Below are 22,393 nucleotides of genomic sequence, written 5' to 3'. Positions count from 1 at the left end.
AACTTAAGATCCCAGTGTTGCAGCCCAATCTAATGCCATTTTGTGTAGGATTGCTTTATCAGTTGATTGGTTTTCCTGTAAGGGTGTCTAACTCAAATGACCTGGGGGCCAATGAGTATCTAGTCTGGTCAAGAGGGGGCCGGAAAAAAAAGCAGCTGTTTATAAAAACAATTCTTATATAACAACAAATTATAACACACTATTCCATCATGATGTCATAATAAAGATATTCATGCTGATATTTCACTGAATTTCAAAGTAAAAGTGCATTTTTTGATATGGAACGATTTACGAACGACTTAGCAGCTCACTGCACTGATCTACATAAAATGAAAGTCATAGGAATCAGATCATCCCATCAGACACTCACTCAATGCGTCCAATTTGTTTTCAAACTGCTTTTACTGACTGAACCAAAAATGCCCCAACCCCACATTTTCAGTTCATGTAAGTTCACGGCCCATTTTTGATTTTCAAGCTTTTTTTCACGAGCACCACTGATGAAATGTAACGTCAGCGAATACAAGAGAGATTGGGTCAGAGATAATGTGATGTTTTCCCTGCGGTCACATAACTGAGAGCGAGACGGAGGAGGAGGTGGAGGTGGATGATCCACACAGACTTTGGGATTGTTTTAAAAACCAGTGCCGGACCCGTTCATCTCTCCATTTTATGCTTCGTATGCTTCAAACCGCCAGTGCCTGAGGCTACAAGAGAATCGAAGTGTATTACTCGCATTACGAAGCACAACTGACATGGTCAGTGAGCTTTAAAGACAGTCCTGGAAACCTGTGAAGTGCTGAGCAGCCTACTAATGACATAATCTGCTGAGTACAACAGGGTCTGGTCATATTCTGAAGGATTAGGAGTGCTGCGTATAGTTGGGGATGTGCAGGTGTGCCACACCTATTATACCTGCCCCAGAGTCGGTGTAAAATCCAATACAAGGTCACTGTGGAGGCCGTGTCCCGAGCCAGTCGTGAGCAGGATTATTCCCTGGTATCAATCAGCGACCATAAGCTTTTATTAATCTTGACAGGAGACTGCTTGTCCTCCTGTCTTGGCCTTTGAGGAGAGAGACTAAAAGCAGAGAAACCCTGCTGTGGGGAAAGGGAAGGAAAGGAGGAACGACATTTTGACTTTAACAGCCGAACAGTTGGGCTGTGAGAGTGAATTAAAGGGCAGACATAAACGAAGTAAAATAGTCTGCCTTCTGCTCTGGATCCCGAGAGACACTAGTGATGAATGAAAACGCTCAATTGCAGCCTTTTAAAGGCAGATTTATAACAAAAATAAATACCCCCAACAGAATAATCACAATTAATGTCAAAGTGACACAAGATGGTCCTTGTAATAGTAACAGGTTGAAGTTCCAGCTGCTATTTTTAGTCTTTACGAGGACACGGAGGTCTGATTTAGGTTGCCAGGAGACCCAAATGAGAAAGTTACACAACTTTATATACATAATTGTTTCCGCAGTGACATTTAAAACGAGAAGAAACAAGACGCAGCGATGACGACCAAGGGCCGTTTTCAAAATTGGATGCCCGGTGGAAGTCACTCTCGTCAGATCAGAACTAATCTAGAGTGACCGTGAGGTCTGACCAGACCTGAGCGCGGATAATTGATCACGCTGAACACAAAACACTTCCACCTTTCCCCTCCTACGCCCCAAACCTGAGCTCAGCCAAAAGAGAAGGAGATTACGTGGATGTGACACAGACATAGTGAGAGGAGGAAGTGTCATCTGTGGACAAACCTCTGAGACAGAGGAAGTGTCATCTGTGGACAAACCTCTGAGACAGAGGAAGTGTTGCAAACCCAGTCCAAACAGGAATTTGTGATTTTCCTGGCTTAGGCAACATGATGATGTGTGTAAGCAGGGGTGGTGCAATAAAGCCAGAGAGAGAATTTGAGTCAAGTGTGAGGCGGCTTCAGGAGAATATAAGCAATGAGGACATTAACACAGATACACAGCTTAAGAGGGTTATTGTTAGAGTTGTATTACCTCATTAGCTCTTAATGACAAGCAGTGAGGTCATGGGGCTGGTATATGCCTCACTTCCTGTGTGTGTGCATAAACTCAAACAGTGGAGATGAGTCTTCTCCAGGCTGCTGCTGCACACACACACACACACACACATTATATATTTACTCCCAGCTCAGTAATTAGCCCCAAACCAACCTTCCCCCCGGGGCCAGGAGGCAGGAGACTGAATATTTAATATCCTCCTCCTCCTGAAGTGCTAGGTGTGTGTGTGTGTGTGTGTGTGAATGGGGGGCGCTCAGAGTGCAGAGAGTACAGAGAGTTTTCACGCTGCTTTCACCACACAAAGCGAGATCGCTCTGCTTCACACTGGATCAAAACAGCGCTGCAGAGACACAGATTCTCTGGAAACACTGCTGCACGTTTGTCAGAGAAGTTGAAATATTGCCTGCTCGTGACTTTTGGAAGGTTCTCCAACCATGTTTTATCAAAACACTCGATGGGCGATCCTAATTTTGTTCGTACAATAGCCATAACTTAGGATAAGACACAAACTATAGGCGCCTTTCAAGGTTCCCTCACTAGATACCAAGGCGCCAGGCACCTGGACTGGATCCACTATCTCAAGTCTCACTAACTCTATGTATCAGACCTGGGATTGTCTCAGTTCTCCTCGGATCTTCTGCGCCACCTTCAATAAAATCTTTCAACTGAACTCGTCACTGACTCGTCACAGCGGTTGGTCGTCTCACCTGATCGTCAAAGATCTACTTTGCTGGGATTTGCTCCAGCGTTCCCACAAACCCTCAAAGAATAAGTGGTGTATAAATGACGGTTGGGTGAATCTCACACAACTTAGTGCATATTCTTTTACAGCAACAATGAATTGATCAAAATTGTACAGTGGTCCATGAATAATAGTTATATTTTAAAACCCCTTTCCTTCTTGTAAAAGTACATGATTTTGCGCTGACTTAGACAAAATCATTCTCCTCACATAAAAAACACTTAATGATCAGGTCCCATCATACCTCAAATAACTTGCTTTTCCTTATCATCCCAACAGATCGCTTTGGTCCCAAATGCAGACTTACGATAAGTCTATAAGAGCAGAACGGGAGGCAGAGCCTTCAGTTACCAGGCTCCTCGCCTGTAGAACCAGCTCCCTGAACCATCGCTTAGTTATGCTGCTATAGACATAGACTGATGGGAAATATTCTCAGGGTATGAATATGACTTTATTACATTTCTCTTCCTAGCTTGTGTCTTTCCTTCCTGTCCTCTGTCTCTCTCTGTCCTCATCTTGCAGGTGACTCCTGGGCTGCAGGATCCAGATCCAGTTTCGAGATAATGTATGCTGTGATTTGGTGCTATACATATAATATAGAATTGAATTGATATCTGAAGACCATTATTATATAACATGAAGAAAAACCTGTCTGGTTCATTTTAAACATTACATATTATTGGCAATTAAATGTTGTCTGTCCACTTTTAGCGTCAAAGCATATGAACAGGAGCATAAGGCCAACAGTTCTCTTATTCGTCAAGTGCCATAAGTCCAAGTGCATATATTTAGTATAACTGTGGTTTTGACCAACAGGAAACAATTTTAATTCACTGGGATTTTTGAATTTATTCATCTCAGACAACCAAAACAAATGTGAAGGCTGATACTGAGATCAATTACCTGACAGCAAATGATTAAATATTGTGTAAATTGTATAAATTGTAAGTCTCTTTGGGTGAAAGTGTCTGCTAAATGACATGTGATGTAATGTAATGTATAAAGAGATATGTTTAATTAAGTACTAAATGTAAAAATGTGTCTTCAACAAGTTTATTAGATCCATGTTGCAGTGAAACAGTGAAATGTTGTCGTGATCTACAACGACACGGTCTCTCAGTCCTGGTCCTGGATGTTTTAGATGTTTCCCCCCCCCCCTGCTCCATCACACCTGAGTCAACTGTCAGCTCGTCATCCAGCTCTGACACTCAGTTCATTTGAGTCAGGTGTGTTGGAGCAGGGAGGCGGCCTCTCCTGTGTCTGTTGGTCCTGCTGCTGGGTGGGTGTGGCTGAGGCTGAAGTCCCCGCCCTCTGCAGCTGATCGTCGTCACACACCTGCAGGTCATCAGTTGCTTCACCATAAATACTCTTCAGTCTTCAGCGCCACCCCTTCCCCTCACATTGTTGTTGATGTTACAGCCAAACTCTGCGCTTGTCTTTGACTCTGATTCACCTGTTCTCTCCTCCTCTGCCCTGATCACCTAAAGATTTAAAATCTTTTACTTGTCAGATAAGATGCTGACGTTTGTCCAAATCTTGGTCTAAATGGGAATAAAGTTCCACCCTGTCACTTTAAAAACTTCCATGAGCAATAAAGCACATGAATAATAATGTGACACACTGTGATCACTGGTTCTGTAAAATAATATCACCACACAGTCCAGCAGTGGTTTTTCGCCAGTAGACTTTTTGCATCACCGTAATTACGCAACGGTTTGGTGCTATCCGAAAAAATTCCAACGGTTTCTGAAAGCTGAGACGTTGCAACATCAAAGGTCAACATCTGGTCATTGTGGTCATTTCACTCGCGCTGTCGCAGGAAGCCGGTGAATCAGAGTCTTTGTCACCAGAGAGGAGAGACTTGGAAAAACACCTGGACATGGTTTCCACACTGCAGTAAACTGTCAATCACTGCCAGATATTGAAAGTTATTCTGGAAAAATGAGCAAAAGCACTTAGTTACAGGGACATTTTCTGGCCCTTTTTATGGTTAAAATAAGCAGAAAAAAGTCTGGGTGGACATATTGAGACTGAGGTGTTAAAGCAGGGGTGTCAAACATACGGCCTGTGGGCCAGAACTGTCCGCAGGATGAAATTGTTAAAATTTCACATTATGATTAATCATACTGTGAAATACTGTAATTGTCAGTTTTAGACACCTTGTAGATCTACTGTGATGTGTACGTTGTTATGCACATGTGTAAATGCTAAACTTTTACATCATATTGTTGAAATTGCACTTGTTTTCCGCCAAGAAATTTCATATTTTTGTAAAAGAAACTTCATTAAATGTAAAACAAAGGGAAACATGTGGAGATCTCATCGTTTATAGGTTATTAAGCTATTATTTTACTGGTGTGTTATATGTGACCGCTGAACTAAAATGAGTTTGGTGTTAAAGGGTTAATTATGGGTGAATGAGAGCATGTCTCCATGCGATCCAAGATATTTAGAATCAGACAAAAGTAGGAATGAACATTAAAGACCAAACAGAAGAGAGTGCGACTGCAACAGAGCAGAGAGTTGGACAAAGACTTGAGGGAAGTAGCAAACAAATAACGACAGAAATATGACATTTAGAGAACAAGTGGCATTGTCCTGTAGTCACCAGGCTGACATTTTAGAGCTGCATGCAGTGTGAAATGTTGATTCACTTCAGGTTCCTCTGGCTTGTCTTTATCACCAGTGGGTTTGCCCCTGTCGTCACATGAGCTAAATCAATGGAGGGATTATGTCCGACGGTGACTCACTCACTTTATTTTCTCTTGGTCTAATTCTCCTTTTGTACCACGACTTGCGCTGTTGTTCCCTCTGTGGGTTATTATTTTTTATTTTCCGATCATCTTTAATAGAATGAATTGATGGAAGTATGAAACAACAGTGGAACAGAGACGCTTGTGTCTTGGAGCGTTCCACATAACAGCAATAACGTTTATCTTAATCTCTCACTGGTGTGTTTTAATATAATTATTTTTACATGGATAATAATGAGGTTTGGCTGCACAGATACTGTTACAGGACGTGTTAATTGTGAAAAGAAAAACAAAGAGTGTCGTCTGCACACGCTGCATCCAAGAATTCTCCAAATCTTCAAAATGGTCTTGCACATGTCGTGTCGCTCTCTATAAATAACACCTGACATTTTTGGTTTGTGCTTCTGTGGTTTTGAACAATGCTCATGTGTCATACCTTTCTTTTGAGTCACTTTTACAGGCGGCTGCTTGTTGAGGGTTTTATAAAAACAAAAACAAAGCAGCAGGAATAAGAGCATGGAGACGTCACCTGACACTCACTCATGCTTCTTCTTTTTCTTTTTTACATGGTGTACGTTGTTGTTAATGTTATTATTCAACAACAGAACATTATTTGAATGCTGCATCTGTCATCTGAAAACAGACCAGACTGAGGGAGCTTTTGTTTGTATACAGTGGAAGCACACGAAACATTATTTTGCGTGTTTTCACTCATAATCCCTCCTGTTTGCAGTCAGCAGTGTTGCTGTTGCCTCCGTCAGTCTTGACTTGCTCGTATGGAGCTAACAGCTTAGCTTTGCACGCTACCCAGCTCCTCGCACAGGCTTTTCTCATCTCCCGCCTCGACTACTGCAAGGACCAGTGCTGTGAAAGCCGCTACAGATGGTCCAGAACACGGCGACGCTTAAATGTAAACTGCTTCATCAGAATTGTGTCAGCTCATCTGACATCTGAGGTGTCATAACGCAATATTAGAAACCAAAACACATGCTAATTATATAAAAGTCTTTTACTATTAATTATTAATTACATTTAACGTCACAGTTACTAATTAACCATCTGTGTCTGGACCACATAGGCGACTACATTCGGCATCTCACAAATGAACAAGGCCTCCTGCGTGTGGAGCAGATGTGCCTCATCTGCCCCGTTTCACCTTGCCTCGCAACCTTTTTTGAGCCTGTAGCACTGGAGCCTGTGCCAGTCCTGTGCCATGTGCCGAGGACGTGACAGGGAGACGGATAGCCGAGCGGGAGCCGTGTCCTTTTAGAAGTGTGAAGGTGGTGCTAAAATGGTGAGGCCCACAAACATAAGAGTGTCTGTCTGTCTGCGAATGGGAGGGTTTTCAAAATCTATTTGAGTTCCTGTGAATCCGACACGCACGACACGCACGCTCCGATGAAAAAAGAAACTCAGAAACTGAGTCTGTTTTCAAAGAAAGAATCACATATCATTTCTCCAGAGAATTAGATTGATCAATATTGACTTAAAGAGTCTTTATGATACACGACTAAAGTAATCCAGAGGAAGTTTGGACTTGAGGTTGCCGGGAAGTTGAGGAATAAATCCAAAAAGAATGAACCAAAAAAAGAAGGATCTACTAGGAGCTGATTCCCCTTCTCCACAACAAAACAAAAACAGAATTTAAATGAATTTCACTTGTAAATAAACTGACTGTATCATTGTTATCAGTGAAACTAGTATTTTCATCCTAATGTACAAATACAAGGTCATCGTTGTGGGCCGGTGTCTGTGGAGACGTTTTTGACAGAGGGAAGGGCAGAGGTGGAGTAAAGGTGCAGACTGTGAAAAATGAAGGCAAAACAAGAGAGTGACAGAGTGACAGAGTGACAGAGTGAGAGAGTGAGAGAGTGAGTGAGAGATGTCTCCCTGTGTGAAACCCCTCTGATAAAACACCTGTCTGTGCTTTTCACCTGCCACAGAAAAACACATGCTGAGAGATCATCATCTCAAACAGCTTATCTCTCCCTGAATGTGCAGATTATTAAAGATAAGAGCAAAACTGTGTCGTGCTGCTGCAGACACATCTGCCAGAGAGCGATTTCATAATTAAGCATGAAATGAACGACTGATCGGAGATTATTACGTGATTAAAAAACCCGACAGGAGCTGCACTCATGGCAGTAAACTGGTGACGGATGCTCCAGTAATCACCTGCATCCTGTTAGTGATGTTTTTAAAGATATCTTTGGGGCGTGAACAACCAGGGTCAGTGCAAACGGACTCTTTTGTGCCATGAAGCGTCTGCTTCTCTCTGTGTTAGTTCTCCCCTGCTGAGAAAATGCACAATATCACGGTGTATAAGTTAGAAATAATTTTTCTGTTTTCATTTTCATTTAACCTTTAATTAACGTAACCCTTAGTGCTCACGGGGCACGGACCTGTGCCGCAGGTGCACCCATGGTCAATTTGCCGTAGGAATGATACACAACTCCTTATATGGTCATCCTGGGGGGGGGGGGGGGGGGGGTTTCTAGGTCACATATTCATGCTTTAAACAAATGTTCATCTTCATGATTACAGCATCACACGTTCTAATCTCAGACTCGACGTCTGTGTCCGTCACACACCAAAGAGTGGACACGAACACCAATGAGATGTTTCATGGATGTGGGGTCTGCTGAGAGATAATTAATGTTCACTCATTTTCGTCTCCGGTGACTTCCCTCTGCGACGCAGTGGTGTTTACCATAAAAGGTCCAGGTCACCTGGTTCCAGTGACATGACTGAGCGCAGGGGACGACCTGGTTTTTGTTTACCACGTGAAACAGGAGAGGCCCGCCCGCCGCCTGTAATCCTCCATGATGCCATATCAGTTTTACACAACGGCTTTAGCACAGACACTTGATGACATTCAAGACTGGTGCGCTAACTTTAAAGGTACGGCTGTATTTGAAGGCGGGGCTTGTACGTTGACAGTTGAAAGAATACCTCTCTCTCATATCCATGTGTTAAATACGAAGCTCCAAACAAGAGACTGTTGGTTTCATTTAGCGTTGAGACTTTAAAGAAACACAGAAAACCTTTTGTCAGAGCAGATGTGTCATAATAAGCACTTCTGTGTACTGGATCAACTCCATTATCTTGTTTTAAATATGGAATAATGCACGCTGGTGTTTGTAAATGAATTTTAGTGAATTCAAAACAAGTGTTTGACAAACACTCGTCTGTCAGCTTTAAAACAAGGGGAACGGCTGATTAATTCATGTGTCTTTTTAAAAATTGATGTGTGAAATAACAGAAGCATCTTTCAGTAGATTCAACAAATGTTTAGCTTGAACAATTTTTTGATTGTTCAAGTGTCAAACAATGATTTGTTTTTGTCACCTCGCAGGAAAATGAACGTAAAAGCATTCGGTATCAAACTACCTGTTTAACTTCACCTGCTTTGGTCATATTTAAAGTGTGCGTATATGAGATATACAGTATGAGAACAGACTTAGACGCTTCAGTGCTGTTTGTCAGCATGTGTACAGAATATAAACACTCCAGTATTAAACCCTTAACACAGACATTTTTGCTTATTTTTACCATAAAAGGGCCAGAAAATGTCCTATGACTAAGTGCTTTTGCCAATTTTTCCAGCACAACTTTCAATATCTGGCAGTTATTTGCACTTTACTGCATGTTAAATAAGTGTATTAACCATTTAAAACTAAGAAAAACAAAAGGTTTTATTTAAAAAGAACTTTGAAGATTATAAAACATATTTAAAGTAACACAAAAAATGGTAACTTATGTACAGGTGTTTTTCCAACTCTCTCCTCTCAGCTTTCAGAAACTTCAGGCACTGAACCTGAACCTGAACCTGAACCTGAACCGTCACGTAATTACGGTAATGCAAATTGCGAACGCTCGGTGTTGAAGGGTTAATAAATATGAGGAGAAGCGTCATTTTCAGAATTAACGACAGACTGTAGAGCTGGTTTAGCTCCGGTCCTGCCCTCCCTCCCTCTCTCTCTCCCTCCCTCTCTCTCTGTCTCCCTCCCTCCCTCTCTGTCTTTTATAAGCCGTACCTGCAGCCTCACAGCAGGACTCTGCTCTTCTTTCTGTTTGTCGTCTTCTATACTTCACTTCGTCATCCTCGGGGGATTTTCTATAAGAGGCAGAGCTTTTTCTGTGTGTTTTTTGCATTTTCGGTGAGACACATTTCCAGGACAGAGTCAGCTGCAGCTGCATGAGTGAACAGTTTAAACCACCTTAAACAATCCTTAATGAATTTGAGCAGAGGATGAGATAGAAACAGTGTTCCGTCTTTACTGCTCACATTACTCTCAGCCTCTATTTTCTAACCTACGGTATAAATGTGAAAAGAATCTGTGCATTTGCTTTAACGACGTTCTCTGCCGCGTAACTCAGAGCTGAAATTCCATTCCTCGGAGCGAGTGACCTCAGCAGTGGCAGACAAACATCTCACCTCACTGTGTGCCTGTGAAGCTGCTAATGCATCACATGATCCCACCTGGTCCCAGTGCGACAGGGCCACTGCTCAGTGTCGCCATGACAACAAATTTACCAGATTGCAATTATAGAAAGTGCTGCGCTCGTGAACGTCTGACAGAATCTATTTTCTTTGTCCAGCATCACCACCCTCTTTGTCTCCTTCACCATACGTGTGTGTTCATGTTCTTCAGTGTGCAGATATTGCTCTTTAAGATGTGGATAACAAATGTTTAAATACGTAGATATAACTCTGTCTGACACTTAAAACAAAAAGGTGTGATGAGGAAATTGAATATAAAGGAAAAGAAAAGATTTATTTATCTTATTTTAACCATAAAAGGGCCAGAAAATGTCCTGTAACCAAGTGCATTTGCCCATTTTTCAAGAATAACTTTCAATATCTGGCAGTTATTTACAATTTACTGCAGGTTAAAGTAGTGTTTTAACAATTTAAAATGAAGGAAAACACGCTGTAAAGCAGCAAGTTCAGTGTGAACCAGACCTAACCTTAACCTGACCACAATTCAAAACATAACCCTTTAACATCTAAAACTCAATATGTAGCTTCTGGACTTTGTTTTTTTTGCTTATTTTAACCATAAAAAGGCCAGAAAATGTGCTTATGCTAATTTTTGAAGAATAACTGTCAATATCTGGTAGTAATGCGTGTTAAAATAGTGTATTAACAATTTAAAATGAAGAAAACTAAAAAGTTTTGTTTAGCAAAAACATCAGATTTTGAAATGTGAACAGTATAAAACATATTTAAAATAGCATTTGTTTGAGTTTTTGTCTCAATGTCCAAAAATGGGACAAAAAATGTAAACTATGTACAGGCCTTTTTTCCAACTCTCTCTTCCTGATTCGCCGGCTTCCTACAACAGCGCGAGTGAAATTACCGTAATAACCACACGTTGGTTTTGACGTGCGACTTCTCAGCTTTCAGAAACCGCTGCGATGTTTCCGATGCACGAACCGTCGCGTAATTACGGTGACGCAAACGTGTCGTCTGCAATACGCTCTGTGTTAAAGGGTTAAAGCATGTGTGCCTGAGAATCAGCGGGCAAAGCACATTATCGCAGATACTTGCACCTCCAGTTTCCTCCACCTTATGTAGTTTATTTTTGTAAATAAAAGTGTCCCAAAGTTCCTTTATTCGTTATCGTGTATGTCACCAACTGTACTTTTAGCTGAGTGTCTAAATAATTACACTCTCACCAGTAACACAGATGATACGTGCGACGCATCTATTTTTACTCTGTAGAAACATCAGTTTTGGGAACACTGAGAACACTGAGCCTGCACCATCACAAACCACAATCATCGTACACTATGTCTGCTACACCAGTGTCTGACAACTGCATGTCTCTGTGTCCTGCTCATTTCTGTCCAGCGGTGCTATATTTCAGTGTAAATACTGACTCACGACTCAAATGCATGAAGCCAAACTCGTTACTCGGTCCAGAATGGAATGGTCAGTACAGGGAATCAAAGAAATGTGAAAGGCTGAAGGACCATAGTGAAGTGAGTAATTAAACACACAGTGAAACAGCGTGTAATCAACACAAGAAGTGAAGTCATGGACAAATGGACCTTGGTGGTGCAGTGAGGCCAGAGATTCATTATTTAGAGGAAAAGAAACGTTTGTAGTGCAGCCGAGATGTAGAGTACACAACGACACCTGAGGCCAACGGGAAACAAGGAAGGAAACAACAAACAAAACACCTCAATAAAGTGCTGTGACAGAGTTGTGTAGTGTTACACACACATTAACCCAGTGCATGAACCATCGAGGAAGAGAAGAGTGTGAAGTGTGAGTGAGAAGATCTCGTCTAATGTGCAAAGACCACCATTAATCCCTGACGCACTAAACCTGCCCCAACCTTGAAAACATGGGCGACCACAAGACGATTTTCAACGTCTTGATCCTGAGAAAGCGCAGACTGGAGACGATCCAGACAAGACGCAGGACCACACACTTTCACCTTTAATCAAGCGATTCCAGGGAGGAGATTCCAGGGATTTTTGGATCTTGCAGGAACTCGCGTGATTTAACGTGACTTCAGAATATAAAGACATGGGGGGCAGGGGGACTGAGAAACACCGGAAAATCTCATGGCTGAGAAGACGGAATCAACCCGCTACATATGGGCCAGAACACGGCGGCACGCCTGGTCTTCAATCAGCCTCAAAGGTCCACATGTCACCCCTCTGTTCAGTGAGCTCCACTGGCTAACGTTAGCCACTCCGCATCAAATTCAAATCACTGATGCTAGTTTACAAAGTGCTTCACAGGTCTGCTCCCAGCTACTTAAATGCTCTTCTAAAGGCTTTTGTTGCCCCTCGACTGCTCCGTTCATCACAGGGTTGTGGTCTGGCGGTGCAAACACCCGGCACAAGACAATCCAGACTCTTTTCGTGCGTCGCTCCACGCTGGTGGAATGACCTACCGAGCGCTACCAGAACAGGGAAGTCCTGCTCTTGGAGACCCAGCTCTTCTAAGAGCATCTACTGTCCTAGCACTTACCTGAACCCTCCCTCTCCTGCACGGCCTCCTTCTGCACTTGGATCCACTTCTGCACTCTCACCCTCTGTCACTCCACTGCTCCTATCTAGTGGATCTTTTTCTCCAAGACTTCTTCTATGTAGTTTATTCCTCCTTTGTAAGTCGACGCTTTCATCCAAAGCAACTCTCTCTCATTGGTTATTGTGGAGTTCTGCTCACGACCCCCAATCTCTGTTCAGTCGTAAATATCAAACGTGTTTAATACGTGTTAAAATCGTGCCCGTTAATCCCTCACATTTACAGATAATCTGTTCAAATCAGCCTGTGATCGGGAGGCGCCCACGGTTGTCGGAAGTGCCGGATCGGGACAATTATCCAGATTTGTGTGAGGCGAGTGTTTGTGACACTGTGTCTCACCATTAGATGATGTCACTAATTCTTGCACACAATCCTTTAATCTGTACAACTGATTTGTGATAAAGCTTTAAAGAATAAGACGGCAGAACCAGACTACATGCAACATACTGAGTGTCTGTCGTGTCGACGGACGACATGTGATCCGAGTGAAGCGGGATCTGCAGACTGAGGATCACACACAGATTAACTGTCATAGTATAATGAGAGCGGAGAAAACACAGGCCTCTCTTTCTCTCTCTCTCTCTCTCTCTGTTTCCTTCCTCACACATCGTTTCTTTCACTTACATGAAGTGACAGACAGCAGCAGAGAGAGAGCGAGCGAACACACAGACAGTCGTCAGACTGCAGCACCGCGGTGCACAGCTCGGCTGAGAGTTTCCATGGTGACGTTGGGCTTTTTTGATACAGAAAGGCAGGGGAACGTGTCGTCATCCTGAAGCACACAGAGGGAAAAACTTCAGCTCTCCAGTGAGCTGATTCGTGAATTAGCAGTGAGTGAGTTGTTTTTGGGTTGGGGTTCAGGCCCTGGCCCACTTTTGTGCAAAACACGCGCGGGAACGTGTGCAAACGCAACTTCCGCCCCGCGGGTAGGTGGAGTATAAGGTGAGTGGGGAGTATTAAGCCCCGGTCTGCGACGTGCACTGCGGCGCGTGTGCAAGTGTACCAGGTGAAAGTGTCAGCAGCTGGCACTAATCCCACTTCAACAGTAGCACACGGCTCACTTTATATACTGGAGCTGTATAAAGTGTGTTTGTGTGTGTGTGTGTGTGTGTGTGTGTGTGTGTGGTGACAATAGTCATGATTTGCAAGTGGAAGAAAACTCTAAATTGTGAAAGGATGTCTTTAACGCTGCTGAGACACCAGGCACAGAGAAAGACTCATAATGCTCTGACATGAACAAACAAAAACACCAAACACATGTCACACTGGAGGCTGAAGCTTCACACACTTCCTGTATCCATCCAGCCTGTTGTAAACGGGCCGACAGTCAAGCACGCGGCCGCGGCCAATCGCTGCCATACATGGAGATTCTGACCCAGGATTAAAAACACAGATAGAACTGCACTGTGACTGTTTTATACGCCACACACACACACACAAAACTTTGTAAAGCAGTTGTTTTCAGTGTCGCTGAATCATTAGAATCAAGTTTTGTTCTGCACTTCCTCCACGACCGGAGCACGGACTCAACACATCGGCAGAGGTTGTGATTGGACTCGCTGCTCGCGATTGCAGGCTTTCAGCAGTGCTGTCGCTAAATACACCAGACTCTGAGATTTTAGACATTGTTCACTTTGATTCTTGAACCTCTTCCTGTGGCGACGTCACACATAGTATTGGCTCAGCTCGCATGGAACCTGGAGCACTGAAAGTACCAGGTACTATCGCTAATAGAAAAGCAAAATAACCGTACCGTGCCTCATGGAAAACTGCTATCTTACTCCTCTAATGTACAGTCCAGAGAACAATCAGGGAGCAGTTCTTTCCACTTTTCTGCCTCTTGTGCTGCAGCAGCCAGCTACAGTATTGGTGCATGTATTAAAAAATAAAGAGGCTGCAGCTTGTTCTGACAGTCACACAGAGACAAACTTTTCTCCTCTCTCGGTGATGCAAGAACGTTGACATGCTTGCACCTCGTGGAAGTGTCTGCTGTTGTTCTGCTCTAATCCTCTGGATTCTTGATTACTAGGGATTATTAATTAAGCAAAGGCTCTGTGTGTGTGTGTGTACTGTAAAACAGTGGCAAACAAGTCTTGAGATTTGTGATTGGTCCAGTGTCGTGTTGAGGTTGTGCACAGATGTCACCTGCAGCCAGACTCTGTTTGATACCAGCTTGTCAAACCCTGGGCGTCACACAGAATCATCTATTTTCCTCTCAATGAGAACATCATTTTACGAAGAGACGAAACCAGCACTTGGGATTAGATGTTCACTGATGGTATAAACCATGTGAGAAATCGGCTCATTTTTCCTTAGACTTCCATTCAAATTTCACCTTTTTCAATCCATCGTCTACCACTTTATCCTCCACATGAGGGTCGCATGGGGAGGTGTTCCAATCTCAGCTGAATAGGCGAAGTCACACCCTGGACAGTAGAGACAAACAACCATTCACTCTGACACTCACGATCAATTTAGAGTGTTCAATTTACCTCAATAATCCCCAAATCTGCATGTTTTTGGACCGTGGGAGGAAGCCGGAAGAACCAGAGAAAACCCACACACACACACACGGGGGAGAAAATGCAAACTCCCTGCAGAAAGGAGCTTGTTCCAACTGGGTCACGAAGCCGGGTCTTGTTGCTGCAAAGGCAAGAGCGCTAACCACTACACCAACGTGTGTCCCACCGTTTCAATCAGTAAATGATCCATGCAGGCAGCAGACATATCAGTTCTGTAATCACTCTCTCCTCAGGTTTACTCAAAGCACATTGGTACAGTTCGACTTCCGTGCCAGGTGAGTCTGTGTCCTCCGTCCTCGGAGGGCGGGAATCCCAGATATGTTAAAACCAGGGGGTCCAGTTTCCCACAGATCACTAACCTTTTCAATTTTCATCGCGCTGCTCAGTTTACATTGGGACCCAGTGTACTCTCCGCTTCCTCCTCCTCACTGGGAGACGGACACTGTCTGGTGGAGTATGAGGGACACATGAGGGACACATGAGGCAGCCGGACGGTGAATTACCAGTAATTACCGGCTTTGCATGAGTTCATGTGACTGAGTGTGCAGTCGTTTTCTTTAAAGGAGAAGTTCTTACATCGGAATGGATGGAGAGTGGTGTGCTGTTTACACGGCTGATATTAATAGCACTTAGAGTCTATTATCTATCCATATACCCTTCAACCTGTGACCCACGCCTCCTCTCCTCTCCTCTCCTCTCCTCTCCTCTCCTCTCCTCTCCCTCTCCTAAATGCTGCATCTCCGTGGCCTATATATCACACCAGACAAAGGTAAGGCGATGTTTGTATAGGGAGAGGAAATGAGAGCAGCGAGTGAGTATAGGCTGAGGAAGCTATGACAGTAAACCGGGGGGGAAAACAGCGACTCCTGGGACTAAGACTGTCAAGATATTAATGGGACAGTGGAACTGAAACTCACTCTGCACTAGAGTTACACAATGTGGACAAGATTTAAATTAAAAAACAAGAACACTGGAATATGCCGGGAGCAGTGGTAGGTGTCGGGTGAGCTATGAGGAGGTGCAGAGAGTCAAGTACAACAAAGGTGATCCATCCATCGTCTCATGTAGCTCATCTACCAGACTCCTGGACACATGAAAACAACACCGCGGGACTCTCTCATACTCTGGATGCAAACACTGCAGGGAAATGCCATTTAATCCTCGATCACGGCGCCATAAACACACATAATTAAAGCAGACTTTCTCTTTAACGTATAAGATCATTGCTGCGTCACTACACAGTTGACTGGCAGCAGAACCAAGACTTGCTTTACTTCTCCAACACAAAAAAACAAAAAAAAAGACAATGGGGGAAAAAAGGGAAAGTATGTCCTTTATATTCAGTTTTAAATAGAAGACCCAGAAAAGTTTCTCTCTTGCACATAAAGTCTAACACTCTCTCACTCGGAGACCCATATAGTTTGAATACAAATTCAAAAAATGTTTAAATCTGTTAAAAACGTCTTCTTTTTTTTTTACCATAGTTGTGATACACTGGACCTTTAATGGTCTTTAAATAATCTCCTCACTCTGTCCCACCAGAGACTTTGTGGATTTCTCCTGAGTTCTTTTTATTCTGTGCCATGAAGTGTAAATGAAACACAGATTAAAGTAATTACACAAGTTGTTCAGCAACAAACAAGCACAAACAAGCCACTGTTCTTCTGTGCACACGGGGATCCCGCTGACTAATGCTGACTTTAGGAGTGATTTTTAAAGAAATACACAAACTCATGTACTTCACAAGAAACAAATTAGATTATAACAACAAAGAAAATAGGTGTGTTCCACAAATTATACTTAAATGACTATAAATATCACTGTATGTTGCCAGACTGACTTCCTACCAGACCTGCTGCTCTCACATCAACCTGTTTTACACTAAATTATATACATTTTTATTAAAACATTTTTTAAAAATGTTTTCAACCAACATCAGTCCTTTCATTTGTCATGATGCACCTTCATTTTATGAACACAATAAGGGAATTATTATAAAAGACTTCATACAAACTGGATTCTTTTTGGTTTGATTGTTGCAGCCTGGTATATGTGAAAGATTAGCAGCAACTTTTGTTTTTATGCGTTATTATTTTTATTTATTTATCATAAAATACTCACGTTAACACACCTAGAAATTGTATTGTAATTATTATTTTTTTTAATGTTTTAATCCACCATCAGTCCTCGTCATACATATCAAATATTAATGCATTTTTAAAGTTTGGCATCAATGTTGAACAATAAACATGAAAAAAAGATAAAATGTTCTAGAAATGAAAAGACAAGGGTTTAAGGGTTAAACACTAAACTGACTCCCCCCCCCTCTCCTGTCCTTGTGTGTCTCAAACAGCTCTGACACACCTTCTGATGATTTAGCAGAAAGACACACCTGTGGTTCTGACAGTTGACTGTTGAGTAAGTTAAATTAGATTAATGCCAATGTGGTTAATCACAAACTAGCTAATAAATTACAATATCTGTGTGTGTGTGTGTGTGTGTGTGTGTGTGCGCGCGTGCGTGTGTGTGTGTGTGTGTGTGCTTCATGAATGGAAAAAATAACAATCTGGGAAAGAGACTGGATGGTGAAATGTGCAAGTTAGGACATGCACGTGTGTTTGTGTGTGCATGTATATATGTATATGTATATATATATATATATATATATATATATATACATATATAGCTGTATATACAGTATATATGTGGCAGGTTTATTTATAGAAACCTCTTGGGAGAGGAATGCCATTACTGCACTAAGGTAGACAACCTGGTGGTGCGGCGCTGTATGTCACACCGAGGCGGCTTCATCACTCCTCGCAGGCTGTGTCTCATTAGGACGAGCAAACCTCTGTGTAATATTAACAACCACACCTCTTCTTCCTCCTGTCCTGTCATTGTGCAAAGCACATAGATATAATATAAAAACAACACAACTCCTCAGAGCATGGTGGCTGTTGAAAATCCCCTCGTAGCCTCTTTATTAAGGTACACTAGACACCAGAGGTGGAGAGTACTGAAACATTCTACTTTAAGAACTTAAGTACAAGTAAAAGTACTGGTCTAAACATTTACTCAAGGTAAAGTAAAAAAAAGAGTAAAGAGTAAAGGTTACTTGGTTACTTTTTTTTAACAAGGTTGTGGTTCTTGCTTGTGTCGTGCAAAGAGGACAAGGGAACACAAATCTCTTCTTTGATTTTAATTAAAGGCAAACCTGACAAAATAAAATATGTAAACACATAATGTGGGTCAAAATGGGTCAAAGGTCACAAATGTCACTCACTCAGGGACCTTAATTAGCGCCAATTCACCTGTCCTCATCATTCACCTGTCCTGTCCTCGTCATTCACCTGTCCTCATCATTCACCTGTCCTGTCCTCATCATTCACCTGTCCTGTCCTTGTCATTCACCTGTCCTCATCATTCACCTGTCCTTATCATTCGCCTGTCCTCATCATGTCCTCACTTTCACCTGTCCTTGTCATTCACCTGTCCTCGTCATTCACCTGTCCTCACCTTTCACCTGTCCTCATCGTTCACATGTCCTCACACATACAAGGCCACATATAGAGACAAACAACCATCCACTCTCACATCTACGGTCAATTTAGAGTGTCCAAGTGACCTAATCCCCAAATCTGCATGTTTTTGGACTGTGGGAGGAAACTGGAGAAGCCGGAGAAAACCCACGCACACACGGGGAGAACATGCAAACTCCATGCAGAACGACCCTCGTTCTGACCGGGTCGCGACCCCAGAGTGCTAACCACGTGTGATTGGCTGCTGACATGTTTGCATTCAGAAGCAGTTTGAACAGAATTTGAAAAACAAACCAAAAAAAGAATAATCCTAGTCTTGGTGTATTGTACTCTCTTTGGAAGTGATTGGTTGGTTAGAATGAGTCTTTGTGTTCCATTAGAATTAAAGAGAGTGGGCGGATACATTGATCCAGATTGTCCCTTGAGAAGGTTCCACACAAAGCAAAGAGAAGAACCTCCTCTCCTAATCTATGACAGTCTTTAGAGGTGGGTGCACACAAAACCTCTCGCCCCACTCCCACTCCCACTCAAACCAAACCTCATACCCTGAGGGCTGCTGCATTATCTGAGCGCAGGGAGTGCCTTGCCTCATGGAACCAGGCATTACATTATAGCATTAGTGTTGCACCGACATGAACTCCACTTATATAATACTTCTTTCAAACGGACGCGAGGCTTTCCTCTCACTCGGGCCTGAACGCGAGCAAAGTAAAATGAGAAGGCTCACATGGCGTCGCTGCTGTTTGCTTTGTGTCCGCGCTCTGTTTGCTCAAGAGCAGCGGCAGCTGAATGAAATGTGTCAGGCGAACAATGCACCTCCCGGCTGCCTCGATTCCTGCTGACATTTTATTTCACTGGCACAATGGGCGTGTTTTTTCATTATTGACACACTTTGTTTGGGTGCAGCTTCTCTCTCAGGTGCACAGACTCACTGGAGAGTGAACTCATTTGCTTATAAACAATCTACAGTGAACGTGTCAGCGGGCATGAGAATGATGCAAAGTGATATGTGCTCGGCACGCCCGTAACCTGAAGCATTCTTTAATCCCACATGATAATCCCACATGATGCCCCACAGTGAGGGACTGACGCTGATCTTAGACCTTTAATTGCACACTCTTGTTGACTGTTTGTCAATGGAGCTTTCAGGTGTTGGGTTCTGTATCAGGTTCAGGTAATTACAGTTCCTCAGTGTGACAGCAGCTGTGAATTTAATCCAAGACAATGTTGTGTTTGAATCTCTTCAGGTTTGTCTGACAATGACCATCGTGTGGTTGGAAAACTGTTTTTTTTTTGTTGCCGCATGTGTTGTAAAATCATCTTTTCAGAAAACCTCCTGACGCAGCAGAAATGCTCCACAATAAGCTCACGGACTGAGACGGACACAGACCTGAACCGTATTATCTGCCACCGTGTGTCATGTGACCAACTTCATCTCAAATAAGAAGCATGAGTGGGATTATTCAGAGCACACTACATTTTCCTTACACAAGCCGCCGTGACTGAGGGAGCATTTGTACGTATACAGCAGCAGCGCAGGGGCGGGTGAGCGACCATGATTTGTCTGAGCATTAGAGCAATCGAGGTTATTATAGTTAACGAAAAACCAACAAAACAACGGAAACTAAAATTAGAAAAAACATTTTTGTTAACTGAAATAAAAATTAAAAAAACTAGAGTTTTACATTAAACAAACTGAAACTGAATTGTTTGTTTGTTTATAAAATGTGCTTCGTTTTCATCTTTATACATTCATTTCATACATAATCTTTCATATCCTGGTTCATATGAAGTGTGTTTTATTTGAGATTGAGAACTAACACTAAAACTAATCAGAACTAGACTAAAACTAAGCATTTACAAAAATAAAAACTAATAAAACCGAGCAAACCAGCTCTAAAAAGAATGAAAACTAACTCACTTTAAAAACACAAAGTCAAAACGAAAAAAAAACTAAAACTAATGAAAAATCCCAAACTATTAGAGACACATTACAGTCACACACACACAGAGAGAGAGTCATGTGGAGCTTGTCTGTTTATGTGTCTGCTCGTGTGTTTACATTTAAACGTTACACACTACAGTTTCAATTTTGCGCAAGAGGTGAACGAGTGAAGGGGAATCTGTGAAAGTCCAGGATGACGTACAGTTGCACTCGCTGCTTTACTCACTGCTCTATTATCAGTCAGCGATGATGAAATACGCCGCGTGGTGTGCGACAGCGTTCGGACTCAAGTGTCTAACTCTCCAGAAACTTGGAGTTGGAGTGACCACACTCACACACACACACACACACACTCACCACTCTACAGTGAGTGATGCTTCTTTGAATAATGAATGAGCTTCTGCGGTAAAGTAGCCATGTCGTTATCTCCCCTGTGAGTGAACTCTGACCCCTTTTAAATGTCAGTGTCAGTGACGGCCTCCACACAGTCACACACATCACTGTGAGGGAAGTCACTCAAGGGGTTGTACTAAAAATAAAGCATTTATCGCTCTGTCAAACACTGCTCTGTGTGTGTGTGTGTGTGTGTGCACACATGTGTAATATGATTATTGGCCCAGCTGGCAGGTGTGATAAGCTAATGTCGCATATTAGATCGCCATGGAAACGACAACGCAACAGTGTCCGTGTGTGTGTGTGTGTGTGTATAGGAGAAATACATTTGGTGTTTTCATGTACTTCCTTTTGGGAGCGACAGAGATTCTTCACTGCAGCTTTAACACTTAGTGCTCAGGTGCACTCATGGTAACTACTTGTGTTTATAGGTCACATATTCAGGCTTTAAAAATGTGCTTTTTATCCGTCTTCTTATGTGTTGTTGAGTCATTTTATATCGCATTTTTAGTCGTGTTATAAAGTAGTGATAAGTGTGCAGAAGTCACAATATAGACGTGTTTTTCTTTTCTTTTTGTTCATAAAAACAAGCCACATGAACATTTTGTGTGTTTATATAGTTGGTGAAAATGATTATTATATATTATTTTGCATCAGATTGCTGTAAAAAAGGATTTAACACTGTGACACTGTGTATTGCACATTCTTATAGCCTGTGTACGTTTAAACAGATTTGGACTGGTGAGCCCATTTTTATTCTGGTGAAATTGATGTGTTTTCATGATATGTAAATTTCCATCGGCACCAGAATGTGATAAATGCACTGTCAACTCATGTTATCTCAGATATATTATGTGCCTCACGGCTCATACTGTATATTAGTCGTGAATTTCATGTTTTTCCTGTTTCACTACAAAACTTAACCAATATACATTAAACTAATATAATGATATATACTGTAGGTATTAAATGCTGTTTGTTTGTGATTAAGAATTCTTATTTAACAGCAGATATAGAGCAAGATTTGTGTTTGTTGTGTCACCAAAAGAAAACTGAGATTTGTTTATCCTCTCCATCACCAAACTCACACTCGAGGCAGTATTTTTTTTGTTCTTTCACTGAAAAAGTCTCAAACTTATTGCCATATGTGGCTGAACAGAGATGCTGGGTTTCTCACACTGAAAAAGTGCTGCCAGTGAGCGCAGTGAGAGTAAAGTAAACATGAGAAAAAAGCTGGACCAAGGAAATAAAAGCTGAAATATACTGTATGTTTGGAGGAGTTGACAGGAGTCTAGTGTTAGTTTAGCTGTGGGTTCTTTACATATGTAGCTATTTGTAGGAAGATTGATGGACAGAAAGGTAGATTTTATGATTTAACCCTTAGAACACAGAGCTCTGTGTGGACATAATAATAAATAA

The 22,393-nt window shown here is 42.3% G+C and overlaps 1 protein-coding gene across 1 annotated transcript in view; it reads right to left on the bottom strand.

The window, feature by feature from the left end:
* Positions 1–22,393, bottom strand: part of LOC131460308 (potassium voltage-gated channel subfamily B member 1-like) — a 36,329-nt gene that overhangs the window by 4,331 nt on the left and 9,605 nt on the right. The window lies entirely within an intron of this gene.

Source organism: Solea solea, chromosome 6 (assembly GCF_958295425.1).
Source record: "Solea solea chromosome 6, fSolSol10.1, whole genome shotgun sequence".
Lineage (NCBI taxonomy): Eukaryota > Metazoa > Chordata > Actinopteri > Pleuronectiformes > Soleidae > Solea > Solea solea.
The sequence above is the reverse complement of the archived record's forward strand: the minus strand, read 5'-3'. Positions and strand labels throughout refer to the sequence as shown.